General features: G+C 42.9%; 1 protein-coding gene across 5 annotated transcripts in view; it reads left to right on the forward strand.

Moving 5' to 3' along the window:
* The window catches only part of ARHGAP20 (Rho GTPase activating protein 20), a 64,754-nt gene that overhangs the window by 10,603 nt on the left and 41,105 nt on the right, over nucleotides 1-13,046 (forward strand). The window contains exon 1 of one of the 5 annotated variants that reach the window (XM_068930300.1): nucleotides 12,467-12,487. The exons of the other annotated variants lie outside the window; for them this stretch is intronic. The gene's annotated coding sequence lies outside the window, so the exon portion shown is untranslated. Of the gene's footprint in view, nucleotides 1-12,466; nucleotides 12,488-13,046 lie in introns of those variants that run through there. 5 annotated transcript variants of the gene reach the window in all.

Consider the following 13,046-nt stretch of genomic DNA (forward strand, 5'->3'; position numbering starts at 1 on the left):
CTTAACTCTAGTTATTTTATGTCTATCTGTGATTGTCTGCTGGAGAGATGGCATGGGCAGAAAAAAAAAAGATGCATGTTTCCCACTTTTCGCCTTGTACACTCATGCAATGCCAGGCCTAATTTCGGTGTGGTTATTGTGGGATTTCACTATTTAGTTTGAGCTAAGTTTCTGTCACAAAGTGCTGCATAGCTCAGCATGGTACAGTCCCTCAAGCATGGAACCAGATGCTGGTTTAGGACAATGGTGTGGGCCAGGACTCAGTGGTCACAGCCCCCTGCATTCCAGCATGGTCACTTTGTGGGGCTGAGTATGAGAATGTGTGTAAGTATGAAGGATTCAATCTTGTTGTCTTCGTCTTCTGCCATGATCCCCTCTCTTTCTGCCCCAATGTAAAGCCACTATATGGTTTGATATTTCAGTGGAGCTATTCCATTGTCCAGCTCCAGCCCATGATCTACAACTTGAACCACTTTGCATAGATAACTTTCATCTTCTTGTGCTACAGTTCTTTAGACTTTAAACTTGCAAAATATAAATGTTTACCAAAAAGTGAACCATCTGGTAGTCTGTTAGTGCTTCCAACTGTGTAGAGTTCTTTACTAAGAAACATTATTGAGGGAAATTGAAGTATAGCTTGGTAAGGAATATTTTTTTCTTACACTGTGCTGTGTTAAGTAGTCAGTATGTGGGCTTTGGAAAGTTCTCTGTGTTTGATCTAACTAATACTGGATTTCATATTTGTCATCGTGCAGAATTCCAGTTTTTCGGAAACCTGTGAAAGTATTCTGAGAAAACATCAGTGTTGCAAAATAGGAAAGAGAAATTATTTGGAACTACTTGCAGGTCATTTTTACTGACTATGACATAAAAGAGGAAACTTAGAAATGAATTCCTAAAGGGGTTTGCCCCTTTTTGTGTAGTCGAGTGGCCTGAGCATAGGACTGAGAGCCAGGAACATGTGTTCTAGTCCTGGCTCTAAAGTTTCCTCTGTGGCCTCTCTCTGACTTTGTTTCCAGGTCTCTAAAAGAAGATGAATAGCTATTTTGTAACCCCTTCATGAGAATGCTGAAATTTTTTAGATTGTTTATACTACCATATCTGTATTTCATTTACTATTCTTTCTTCATTGTATTTGTAACTATGTTAATAGCTGTGATAGCACCTTTTGGGCATAGATCCCACGTTCAGAACTGAAGTTCTAAAATTAGAGAAAGATGAATTATTCCTATGGGGAGTAGCAATAACTGGAATACACAGCACGAGAGATGGGATCCCTCAACCCTTGGACTTCAGGGTTTCCTACAGTTTATACACCTGTGTGTCCATAATGTCTCCCCGTCAAGCTGTCTTAACACCTGCTCCTCCATACAACGAAACTGAACTATATTCAAAGCTTGTATGTCAAGGCTTCAGTCGTTTGCCTGCTAGGTTTCAGAAAAGAGCATTTTTCCTCACTTCTACATTTTCTTGTTTTATTGGCTGCTCCATAAGTATCAGAGATTGGCCATAGCTGGAGAAGGGAGAGCTTTACTCTCCACAGAGTAGGGTAATGCTCACATGTAACATTTCGCCTAATAGTTTTACACTCTTTCTTAGGTGTAAATATGTCTTACTGGTAGAGTTCAGGTTAGAATTCTTTCCAGATTTGATGTGTGGAAGGATTTTTTGTGAAGTCAGTTGGCAAAAACTTTGTGATGGAGAGGACTGAAGAAGGGGAAATGTTGCCTTATTTTGCAGGAAGGGCATGCTTCCCGTGGCAGGGACTGACTCTGGCAATTTCAGGATTGCTTGATGCTGCCTCAGTCACATCTGTCCTCTGCTTGTGGTGTGCAACAAGTTAGGCCCTGCCGTTCTTTTGAACTGAAGTCTATGGCCTTCATGTAAGGGTATCTGGTGGAGTTTGAGGACTCAGGGAACCAGAGCAGATGATTTTGTAGCTTCAAAGTCTATCACTAAAAAGGTAACTTTGGATGATGTGGTGTTTATTATTGTTCACAGCAGCAGTAATTCTCACCTATGCTGAACTTCCTTGTTTGGCTGTGCAAAATGCATTCCTCTTCATCGCTAAACTGATGGATGAGTTTGAACTTTCCACTTGGTTTGTTGTGTAAATGCTTAACTCTTGTGAAGTGCTTTCTCTTAAGGCAAGCTAAAGAGCAATAAACTGACTTCTCATGTTTTCTAATCTTCTCCAAATGTTTTATCTCAGAGCTGTCTCAGCTCTTAGTTCCCTTTCTTGTAGACCCAGCCAGCCTGCGCAATTCATTATTCTCCTCTGGCAGTGAACCTTAATACTGAGACTCCAGAACACTGACTTGTTAATGGTTGATTAATGACTTGTAGATAATAAAGTTCCTATGCAAAGTTAGCAAACATCTGTGAGGGATTTATATGAATCCTCTCACCTCAGCAGCTGGCTCACCTCAATATTTGTTGAAATTAATGAACAAGTGCAAAGTTTAAAAGGGCAGGAAATACTTAGAAGCACAAGTCAGTTTGTATTTTTATACCACTTTATATGTCAGGTGTCCATGGATTATATACAGGGCACCTTCATAAAATGTGGAGGCAGCCATTTCAGGCACACCTACCTTTGAGCAGTTTGATGGTATTTGTTCAAAGAAACCATTGTGACGTCTGGAGATGGCTATTCCAGCACTCAGAGGATTGGGTTTTTTAATGGTAACGTTGCTGTAGCTGTGGTGGGATAAGGATGTAAGCGAGACAAGATTTGCAGGGAGATGTAGTATCTTTTATTAAACAAATTGGTCGAGCTGGAAAAAGGAGATACTCTTGTGCTGTCGTGCTCTTCGTCAGTCCTGAAAGAGAAGCACATCTGAAGGACATCTTGTGTGCTTTGAAGCATGTTTTTTTCCCTAGCTATGTCATTTGATTTAAAGAAAATTAAACCTTTCTTATGAATCTTACCATTCCATGCAGGTCACATAACAGCAATTGCAGATATTTGGCCTGCAGAAGAATTCTGAGATGACTGCATATAGTACGGTGGTGTTGTACAGATGTGTAACCCTGCTGTTGCTGTTATGCCTTTCTCACTTGAGTGTAACTGCAGACAGCAGAGGAATTGCTTCTGATTTACATAGGATATTATGGTGGAATTTGGGCCCTTACTTCCAACAGATGAAATATGCAGACTACCTTTTGCCTCCTATTTTGCTTCTCTTCCTTTTCTTGCTACAATTTATCTTTCCTCACAAAGTAGTGATGGATAAGCATGTAAGGACTGTTTCACATCGTCAGATGTCCTTTTTGGAAGCAAAGTTATTCTTGAAATACATTGAAAAAGTAAGCTTTTGATATTTTTCTGGGCTGATATTTGATACAGGAAAAAGTTTGATAGTTAACTCTGTTAATATGTATGAAATCAGCAAAGGGTTTAGGTTAGTTATATTTGGCTGTGGACCTGTTGTGCAGTTATAATTTTCCTCCTGTTTTTTCTTAGTACCCTTTAATGAAAACTGCGCAACTTCCTTAATGATATACTTGAGTGCAACAAAAATTATGGGCTTGAAACAGAAATTGCTGAGGCGGTGATTTAAGTGTCAGGTCTTGTCATCTTGGAATAACTGGCAGGTAATATTAAAGATTTGTTTCAAGTCAAATTGCTCTGCTGTCCCTCATAACAATTTTCTTGTGTGACAGAGCACCAGCTACCAAGTTTCTGCTCCATGTAGATGGACTTCTTTCCCAATCTAGGATCCCTCACAGGGCCAGTCAAATTCTGTATTGCTGACACTGGCAGTTTCCCTTTTCCTAAGGCACACCTCACCAGATCTCTGAAAGCGATATTTTTAGAAGTTTGCACAGTTTTTACATGCTGAAACTTATTGATACACTTTCGTAATCCTGAGTCTTCATGATCGTTTATAAATATTCTTCTCTACGTAGTAAAGTTGTTAAAATTTCGATAATGAAATTGTTCTTTATTACCGTGTTAATTGTGTTTATAATATAATTGGTGTAAGCTAGGAGGAAGGGTTGTTTTAAAAAAAAACAAGCATCATTTTTAGAAGATTTTTTGAAGAAATCTTTAATGAACATTAGAAGGAAATACCTAAGAGAACAACCCCAAACCTTGTATTATTTGTATTATTTGGATTTTACAGTTGAAGATGTTAAGGTAAAAAAGAGAGGATTTCAGAAACTTCTAAGGTGTTTTTTCCTCTCCTGTAAATAGAGTGAAAGTTCCAGTCTTCACGGAGAAGCTGCTCTTTCCTTTCCTAATTCACAGTAAATGATTCGGGCATGTTATCTTTGAAGAGTCCAATGCCAAATGCTAAATATCCCCGATAACAAAGATCATACGTGTAATCTAGTAATATATTCCACTTGGCTCTAGTCAAATACAACGTATTCCCAAAGTCATGGGCACTGTGTTTGCATGGTTTTAGTCAGAAGGTATGTGGATGAACCATGCTATGTGACTAGATGAAGAAAAATATAGAGATTTTTAATAAATGTAAATTGCCAGAAGGCCTTAGCTGTCTCTTTTTCACAGACAAGAGGGGTATTTGGTGTTTTAGACAAATCTGATTGTGTAGAGGAAGGGGATAAAAGTTTGTTGTGAATAACTAACTTGTTAAGTACATATCTCAGTTGTGATCGTTTTGCTTGTTCTTCACTAGTTTCCACGGCAGCGAATAATTTTGCCTAGCAGAACAATTTTTGCCAGGCGTGCTTCTTTGGGGATGCTTAACACCTCGCACAGCTATTACAGAGGGCTTTGTCCTGCTCCCCCTGCCATCAAATGTGGAGTGCCTTCGTCCCCGTCGCATCCCAAAGTATTTTTTTTAGCACGTAAAAGAGGCCCAGACGAACACGCAGGCCCACGTGCCCCGCGGCCGTGCCGGCTTGGGCCGTCCCTGTTGCTCTGAGCCGCTGCGGCTGAAGGAGGCCCTGCCCCGGGCCTGCCCCGCCGCCACCGCAGCTCCGTGCCACCGCCATGGCCTTGCCTGCGCCCGTGGCCGCCGCAGCGGGGGGTGGTGACTCCGGCGAGCGGCTGAGCGCCGCCCCAGAGGAAAAGACTGTGAGGTCTGAAGCGCAGGGATCACCTTTTAGCCCAGTTTTTACACAGCACTTAGCAGTTGCCATCGCCACGCAGCCCCCATTCGCCGTGATGAAATCTGTCGGGGCAGAGCGGAGCCCTCGGCTGGGGCCGCCAGCAGCCCGCGGGCCCGGCGCCCGCCCGGCTGGGGGCAGCCATGCCCCCCGCGTGTGCCTCCTCGCCCCAGGCACAGCCATGAAATCGTGCAGCGAAATCCCTCGCACCCTGGCAGCTAAATCTGACGGGGCTTGTGATGCCTGCCTGATGATGCCTGCCATTTTGTGTGCGCACGCGTGTGTGCGTTACATGTATAGTCAGTGTGGGTTTTTACCTCCAAAGTGGTTATATACAACTACTAGTGGTGGCGTGGAGGGAGAGGGGCTCACAACCAGGGCAGGAGGCAGTTTGGCAAAACACTGTCCCCAGCTCATTTCGTTTAAAATGAAGTCATCGCCTTTGGGGAGGGGGCAGTCCTTCGGCGACTGCAAAATGGAAGGTGAAGGGTGAGGCTAAGCGGGTGACGAGTCACTTTAAAAATGGCGCTGGGGGAGATGAGGGAAGGTTTAAGGCCTCTAAGGCAGACGTGGTTGGTGCTGCTCCCTCCCAGCAGCCGCCCCGGTGCCCCGTTTGTGAAACGGAGGTGCCTGCGGAGCGGGGCTGAGGGGCGCTCGCCCCTGCGCCGCCCCCTGCGCCTCTGCGGACGCAGAAAGGGCCACCTAGGGCCAGCTGCCACCGCGGAACAGCTATGGGACGAACGTCTCATACTGTAAGTAATAGCGATGGAGTAAGATACTGTCGTGGCCTGAATGAGGTATCAAAAATGCTACTGTACCCCGAACTGCCAGGAGTGGGGAAGCCCCATAGAGAGAATTACTTAATCTGGCCTCCTCCCCGGGCGACTGGTGCTGTTGCAAAATTGTGTCAGGGTAGTTAACGCGCAGGTGCGCAGCTGAAAAAACACCTCTAAATCCCCCTTGTCCAGCGCCCTTGGCCACCCAAGTGGCATGGTCACAAGTGACTAAGGCTCTCAGTCTCCTTAGTTTGCCGTAGGAGGACGCGTGCGGTGGGAGAGGGCTCACGGGGGCAGTCTTCCGAAGCTGCGGGGCTCGCGATTTCTCACAAAAAGTTTAATGGCTGCCAATATTGCCAAAGCGTTTCCCCAGGTAAAAACCAAGCTAGCGGCACGCGAGAGGTAGCCTTGTATTCTGCATTCACAGTTTTAGAGTCTCTTGTCCAAGAGACTTCAAATATACTCAAGAATATAGAAGAGAATATAGAAGAGCCTTTTCAGGAAAGACAGAAAAGGCGCAAAGAACATAAAATAGGATTTCCCAACGGGAAGATTTAACTACTAGCAGTGCTTTCAATTTTACCTTGACCTGTGATATTTGGTAGCTTTTTCCGTTAATGCTCCTGCTCCAGGAGTCATCTGGTTATAAAAGTCACAATTTCATTAGAAATTAAGTTCCTAGTTATCAAGATGGAGAGAAAATCTTGTTCCTAAAGACTCAGCCAGTGAAGCAAATGAAATGTCCTTCACTTCTGGGTTGAATTTTTAAATTATGCTTATTTAACCTCAACATTTCTGATCAGTTTTTTTCCTGAAATTTTCCGTTTCGTGAAAAGTTTCGATGACGTAACATTTTCTCTTTAATCTGCATGGGCATGAGTCTCTGTATCAGAATTTTCTCAGATTTCTCCTCTCAGTATGTCAAGTTTCTATATATAAGGCAAGGAAATGCAGAATTTGCATAAAAATACTGGAAAATGTTAAAAAGACGAAAATATTTTGTATCAAAGTGCTCTTCCTTTTCATGTAACGGCACATAATTAAAATAACTTATAGTAATATGGTGCAAGTTGTGATTTTGATACTATTTCTAATTCATGCTTCATTTAAGTTAATTATGACACTGGAGTTGTTTCCTTAAACCATGTACTTGAACGTAAAAGCTATTTTTATGTAGTAATAGCTGGGGATAAAATTTTATTAACTGTTAACAAGGAACAAAGTGAACTTTTTGAGGTCTCAAAGGGCCTTTTAACTCGGAGATTGGCATTCCTGTCCTCCTGCTGTGTTTTTTTGTTTTGTTTTGTGTGTGAGCATGTGTGTGTATATGTGCATATGTTTGTTTTTGATAAAACACATCAGTTCTTCATTTATTACATACAAACTGGCTTATAGTGATGTTTGTACATCTGGAGATTGAAATGAGCTGAGGCTCTCAGACTTAGAGATATGCTCTCCTTTTTATTAAAAGGAAAGGACTAGAAGTAGAAAGAAGGAAGGCTTGGAAGCAGGGTTTTGGAGGGATTGAAGTTTAAATGAGGGATTAATTTTACAATAAATGACTGATAGTTTAACACTAGCCCTTTAAGCCGATTCTGCTTTGGGTAGAGTTGTGACAGTTTTAAGACAAAAGCAGCATGGGGCACTTCTCATCAGGATGAGTTCAGAGCTCGAGTTATCCAGATATCTCGCTGTCTACATGTACTTTTGGATTAAGCCCTTTGGGGGGCTTTCTGGATTAGGCCTTGAGGTTTGGCAAAATGCAGCCTTTGTCCAGCCATTGTGTATCCCTGATTTTAGACAATAAAATCTCCGCCAAATGACAGTCTGGCCAAGCAGTTTAGACAGTGGCATACCTGAGGAAATCACAGGACCGACTCAGTCAGTGTTGCTAGTGGTCGTTTATCTTGTGTAAACAAGCAGAAAGCCTCTAATGATGTGCAGGCTGATGTGCGGCCTTTGGTGCTCTCACCCCTGACAAGGGCCAGGATTAAACACGCATTGCACTCTCCTGACTAATACAGCATTGCTTCCTCATGGCACACAAAACTGCTTGGGAGGAGCTTTAGTCACACCACAGGTATAACAATCCATCTTAAGATTTCTTTTGTGCTCGTGTCTTAAGTGTTTGAGTACCAGGGGCTAGATCCAATAAAGGATAATGAACCCCAAGAGCAAGACGTGGGACGATTTTAGTTGCCTGAATCTAAAACCTGTGACTCAAAAAGCATCATTTCAGTAGCTGGCAGACCTCCCAAGGGCCTCCATTCTTTAGACGTCTAATTTTCCTACTAACAAGAAAGCTCCACAAATACCTAGAGCTGTGCTTTTGCACATTGCAGTACAGCATGTCTGTTGACAACGTTAAACAGGTCTGTGTCAGAAAACCAAACTGCTGAGAAGCTTGATCCAGTAGTTGATCCAGTAGTCCTCAGACGCTTTTTAACCTGCCCTGTCAGGTTAAACAGCAGTTTAACAGCCGTTTACAAAAGCAGTTGCAAATGTTGCTCTTTTAACTGGCTCAGTCCACTTTTCTGGAGTGTTTTTTAGAGATTTGTTTAGGGCAGTGGTTTCCAAATACACAACAGCAGAGCTGAGGTGGGAGGGAATCTAGTCCATGGGGTATTTTGGTGAGGAGAGACCTGGTTAGTGTTGCAACCGAGGTCGGTGCCGTCTAGCAAACTTCGCGTAAGCTATGCTAGGTCATTTCTAGCCTGCTCCTGAAGGGCCCCACAAACCACCACTGCTCTTTGAGAAACTGCTTGCCTAGAAGTTAGCATGCTTTAGATGGAAACGGGTCACCTGGGTTCAGTTCTCTGCCTCCTCATCAGATAGCTAATTGTCCGTATCCCAGAAAAGTGATGCAACTAATAAGCCAGTGCATATCAGGAGGAGTGGAGGCTTTCTTCTCTCTCCCACACTTGAAGCTGGGCCACTATGCAGAAAGGCATGAAATATTCCTGGGGCCAAAAAGTTTACATTCACAGGAGGGAGCTGGGCTCTGTAGCTCAATGGTAATAGTACTTACCTGGCAGGGGAAAACCTGCGTCTGTTGCCAGGATTATTTTTGCATGTCACCTGCTGATGCACCCTTGTTCAGCATTTCCTGTCACCCAGCTCAACGTGGCTATATGCACTAACACGAGCATGCTGGTTTGGATCCCATGCCCTCTGTAGGGAGCCAATATTTTGAACGTAGATTGCATTTGGTGGGTCTAGGTATCTAAGCACATCCTAAGGGCATCCTGGGTTTTCATACTAGGATTATTCATTAAATGCAGAAAAGCCTCTCATGGTGAAGATCCTCATCTGAATGAATAATTGCAGCTGAGGTGTTTTCACCCACTTTCTTTCCGTTTCTTGTGTCCAAGATAGGGATTTTGGAGTGCATCTGGTTTGTCAGCGCTCCTCCGGAAACTTGGTCTGCCCCTGAGCACATCTGATTAAGAGCGACATCACACGCATTCCCCTCAGTTTTGCTGTCCAAGAGCAGAACAGGTTTCTCGGCGTGTGGTGTGTCAAGTGTGATGTGCATTTTTACAAGGAAGTCACTAATCAGATACAGTCAAACTCTTCCGGTAAATCAAACAGTCCAATAAAGGTGGAAGAAAAATGCTATCAAGTAAAAGGCTCTTGTGCTTCCCCACTCTCCAGGCTCCCCTTCCCTGCAGCCAGCTTGCCTGTGCCCACTTCTCACTTGTGTGAAGTAATTACCATCAGGTGCAGGGATGTGGGGAACCCTGTAACAGCTTTTGCCCCAGCTCAGATCGCTGGTGGATGAGAAGGCTCTGACTAGCCTGTCTGAGGAGCTCTGCACAGAGATTCATTGAATATGAAGGCAGTTAGTTTTAAGGGAGTAAACAGGTGCATGTGGCTGAAACTAATTTGTCTTCTGGCTGTTCATAAGGAATCTGGGTCATTACTCATGCAATAGCTGGCCACGGCAGGCATATCAAGTAATCCCTTCACTGTAATAGGATAATTCATGTACTGTAGTACTAGTATCAAAATATGATTTAAAGCCCTTGAGGCAAACGAAAGACAGATTTGTTCCTGTTACAGCTGGGGACAGGTGCAGTGAAGTGACAATCCTGTCTTCCATGGGGTCCTGCAGCTTCAGAGCCCATGTCGGTCATCCCGACATGGTCCCGGAAGTGGTCATTAAGAGCTTAAGCCAATGCAAGGGCTGGCCAGATCCTCCACTGAAGTCTTCAGTGGACTCTTCAGTTTACACCAGAGTCCTCAGCTGTGGGTTTGCAGTCAAGGCTGAGCAGCCATAGGCTTCAATGGGAGCTGCAGCTTGTGTGAGGATGAAGCTTATCTTTTAGCAACGGTACTTGCAGCATTTGTAGGTCAGTTTATACGTAATTATTTTGTTTATAATCAGTAAGTTTTCTCCTGAAAGGGGGGAATCATACAAAAGGTCCCCCAAATTATTAGCTGATAGAATTTACATTTGTTTTCCCTGGCCAGATTTTTTAAGTCTTTCACTGTTTTGAATGCGTTTGTTTTTCTGAAGTCATTGCTGCCTAGGTGTAGATTATACCCATGTGGCATGAGTTGAGGAGAAGAGCCTTGCTGAATCATTTCTTGAAGAATGGGAAAATCAGAGGCAAAAGGAGGATAAGTGTTGAGCAAGAAGACTTTGAGAGACCATGAGCAGCCCACCTGGTATTACCTGATAATTGTGTGAGGTGACTGGCAGGCAATAAACTTTTGAGCAGTCACGTAGAAACTGCTGTTTCCCTATTAAAACGATTCAGTCATACAAGTGCCTTTCTACAGCCTTGTGTAACATGTAGGTGCAGACAATAGGGCAGGCAGATATTTATGCACGAGCTCACTAACAGCCATAAATGATAGGCCAGGAGGGATTTCTAAAGATTCCCACACCAAGCTTTTCACCTCAGTGCACCTTAGTTTGAAAAGACCTGTTACTGCAGAGATCTGCAGCATGTGCTGGCTGTTTTCACTAACCCAGAATTTCTGGCAATTACTTGACCTGCATTGATTGAACCCTGGTAGTTTAGTTTGCAAGAAGACATTTGAAATATACTTTTGCAAGAAGGGCTAATTTTGTCCCTGAGGTAACTCAAAATCAGTTGAGTTGAACTAAGTCTTTAAACGTCCCAAATGTGATAGCTGCTTCACAAAAAATTAAGGTAAGACAAAAACCTCATCCCATCAGTCCACTAAAATAACGCTGGATGCTTCTAGGGGGCATGGGCAAAGCTGGGATCCCAGAGTGCTCCCACTCGTGCCCCTGGGAATGAGTGGGAAAGAGCCAATGTGGAACTGGCAAAGGAGACCTCTGCCTCCAGACTCCTTGTAAGCCACAAGAAGCTCCAGAAAGCCCATAAAACTGTGATGCAGAACTGCACTACTAAGTGATGGTGAGATGGGGTGTTAAGTTCTGGGCTTTTCTTTGGCCTCTGCTCATCCTTCTCTTCCCCTCCCCCCAAAGGTCACTTTTTTGTGACAAGGAAAGAGAAGGAACCAATAAATGTTTGTCTAGGTAAATAACGTCCGGAATGGTGCACCTGTAATGGCAGTGCAACTCAAAGTGCTGCTATTATGTTACTCAGTAAAAGTGAATGGGATATGCAGTGGGGAACAGAGGATCAATTCTTGCAAAGGCCAGAAAAGATTTTATCGACTTCTACATGAATATGACTTCTGAATATGCCCACTCCTAAACTTTTTCCCCCGTTAAAACCTCTTGGACTTGTTGATCTCTAATAAGCAGGGCTGGAGAACACCCACACTGAAAGTGCATTGCAGTAGGGTTTAAAGAACTTGTGCTAAATTCTTTTGTGGTGAAAATAGGCAAAATACATCTGAAATGTGTGATACGAATTTATACCAGTAGAGAATTTTGTCTTTGTGCTAAATTTTCAAAGTAAACACCTTGCAGCTGTTTGTTAATACAAAACAAAAAACCTTGGAAGTAAACCAAACCACAGGCATGTTTCCTGTCTCCAGTCACCACACTGTCGTACATATTTGCTCTGCGGAGAATGTTGTCCTTTTGTCTATGTAGAAATGTAGAAATTACTTAAGTCATTTTGTTTTTAGTTTTTAGTCAAGCTGCCAAGCCTCCGTTCTGAAATGTATGAGGATATTTTTCGTAAATCACACGTGTTATCCTAAAGGCTATGTGGTATTTTATTGAAAGACTTAATTATTTACTGATTTTTAGAAGACTACAAAAAATATGTGCCTGTATGCCTTGACACCTTAGACATTGGTGTAGCTCATATTGATTCATCATAATCATTTTAATTGCTTTTAATAAGATTTTGACATCATGTGCAGATGATTTCAAATAAAAAAATCTATTTTTAGAATCATACAATTCTTTAGGTTGAAATACTTTGTCAATATATTTTGAATTAAAATGTATATGCTGGTACTGGTAATAAATTAATGCAAATAGTGGAACCTGACCCACTCCATTGAGTTTTAGAAGCAGAGAGCAATTTTAGTGATTGCCTAAGTGGAAGTGATAGCCTTGATTGCTCCCCTAAAATGTAGATTTATCTGTCTGAGTAAAAATTGCTCACACATGCTTTTAATACTCATCTTCCTTCCTTTGTCCAGGCTTGTGATTTCCCTGCCTGTGCTGCAAGGTAGGAGGATGATATGCATTTTGATCCAAACTCTCTGTGAGCCTGTTGAGACTTACTATATCAGCTTGAGCGCAGAGCTTTCTGTTGCAGCTTGCTCAGGTCCAGCTGCTTGCACAGGTAGAGTGCGGCTTGTCCTGTGCTAGAGGCTGGGAACAGGGACCAGGCTGTGTATGTGGCAGAGGGCTTTCTGTGAAAGCCACAGCCACGGTCATAGTCCATAAAGGAAAACACAGGGGGCGAGGGGTGGAAGATTGGCTCTTATTTGTGCAAGTATGTTTCTTGAAAAAAGAAATTGCACATCAGTAAAACACATTTATCAAGTAGTAGTAGGCATTTTAACAAGCAGAAAAAAAAAATGCTGTTTAAAATACAGAGCAGATCTCTTTTGTTTCATTGTGCAAAAACTACTGTCCGTGATAGCAATGACTTAGGAAACTTTAATGGAGTGCTGCACAAAATCGGCTTGCTATTTTTGGAATGCTGCACTGTTTTCATAAAGTGCTGCTCCAACTATGTAAGATTTACCATAGGTAACTGAAAGCAAACATGCCCAGCATCT

Source organism: Struthio camelus, chromosome 1 (genome assembly GCF_040807025.1).
Source record: "Struthio camelus isolate bStrCam1 chromosome 1, bStrCam1.hap1, whole genome shotgun sequence".
In the NCBI taxonomy this organism is placed as follows: domain Eukaryota; kingdom Metazoa; phylum Chordata; class Aves; order Struthioniformes; family Struthionidae; genus Struthio; species Struthio camelus.